Below are 1557 nucleotides of genomic sequence, written 5' to 3'. Positions count from 1 at the left end.
TAACATACAATGTATTTTACTATTTATTTTTTACTGTCATCCTCTTGCGCTAGAATGACTTTTCCAAGAGGGTGGGATTTGGGTCTCCTTTTCCACTGCTGATGGCACTGCGTCTAAACCGTGTCTTACACAAAGTATGTAAAGTCTGCAAGTCAAAGAGAGAGGCCTCAGAAGAAACGGACCCTTCCAAAGCCTTAATTTTAGACTTCAGAATTTTGAAAAAAATAAATGTCTGTTGTTTAAGCCACCCAGCATGTGGCATTTTGTTATGACAGCCAGAGCAAACCAATATATTAGATTACACCAATCTCTCTCTCAAATACCAAGACATTACGTCCTCTCTCAAAATCCAATACATTAGATTACTTCCTCTCTCAGAAACCCTCAGTGGTTCTCACTTCACTCCTTGTTAAAGATGAAGTTCTTTAATAAATTCTTTGAACGTATTTTTTTGCGTAAATGAATACATGATTTGACAGGCAAATTTGTTTTAAAATTTAAATTTATTTGTGATCGATGATGCAGACCATTTCTTCCAAAAGTGTTCTAGTAATTTTACTTTAGATTCTATCTATTCATGTTCTTCGGTTATTTTAAAAGTTAGGGTCCAGGCCAGGCATGGAGGTTCACGCCTGTAATCCTAGCATTTTGGGATACTGAGATGGGAGATCACTTGAGACCAGCAGTTGGAGATCAGCCTGGGTAACACAGTGAGACCTCCATCTCTACAAAAAATTTGGAAAATTGGCCAAGCACTGTGGGACATGCCTGTTAAAACCTAGCTATTTGGGAGGCTGAGGCGGGAGCATTGCTTGAGTCCAGGAGTTCAGCTGCACCACTGCACTCCAGCCTGGGCAGCAGAGCAAGACCCTGTCTCTTTAAAAAAAAAAAAAATTAGGGTCCAAAGACAATGCTTTCTCTATATTGCTACTGCCTCTCCTGCAAACGTTACTAACTGGTATGAGTTATACATTAAAAAGATTAAACCCTCTCTCTGCTATATTTGGTAACATATATATTTTTAGTTTGTGGTTAGCCTTTTTATGATATTTTACAACAAAATAACTTTTTTCATATGTTAAATTTACAGTGAGTTTTTTTCTGAGGTGATGTTGGTCTTAAAGCAGCAGCTTTGAATAGTTCTGTCAATTTCCCAGGAAATCTCCCTATATCTTATTTCCAGAGACCCCTCTGTTGCTCATTCATCTGAAACTCACTCACTTGGGACAGGTGACAATAAGCTGTTTCTTTATAAGAAGTGCAGTTTACTTTTAAAGAATTTGGAGGGGGCTTTGTGGTAAAAACTGGAAAGGCTGGTAGGCAAATTCTAAAAGAGCTGTAACACAGGACTGTGAGTTTTTATAGCAGTAACCACACATGGATTTTGCCGTCATGAAATTATAATTGTCAGGAAACAGTCATGTGGGTTTAGGATTTTTTAATTGGTGCCATCCAGGGCCCAGTCCCACTGGATTGGCCTTGGGTTATATGGCTGATGGTCTATTGTAGCAGTAATGTACAGGCTGTCTAATGTCCTATGCTGCCTCCCATCCATCC

General features: G+C 38.9%; 1 non-coding gene across 1 annotated transcript; it reads right to left on the bottom strand.

The window, feature by feature from the left end:
- Window positions 1-1285: 1285 nt before the first annotated feature.
- LOC119468407 lies at window positions 1286-1347 on the bottom strand. Its single transcript, XR_005197082.1, has one exon. It is a non-coding gene; the product is annotated as a U7 small nuclear RNA (small nuclear RNA).
- Window positions 1348-1557: the final 210 nt, after the last annotated feature.

This window comes from Cebus imitator, unplaced genomic scaffold (genome assembly GCF_001604975.1).
Source record: "Cebus imitator isolate Cc_AM_T3 unplaced genomic scaffold, Cebus_imitator-1.0 Scaffold425, whole genome shotgun sequence".
In the NCBI taxonomy this organism is placed as follows: Eukaryota; Metazoa; Chordata; class Mammalia; order Primates; family Cebidae; genus Cebus; species Cebus imitator.
Note: the sequence above shows the minus strand (reverse complement) of the source record. Positions and strands in the feature narration are given on the sequence as shown.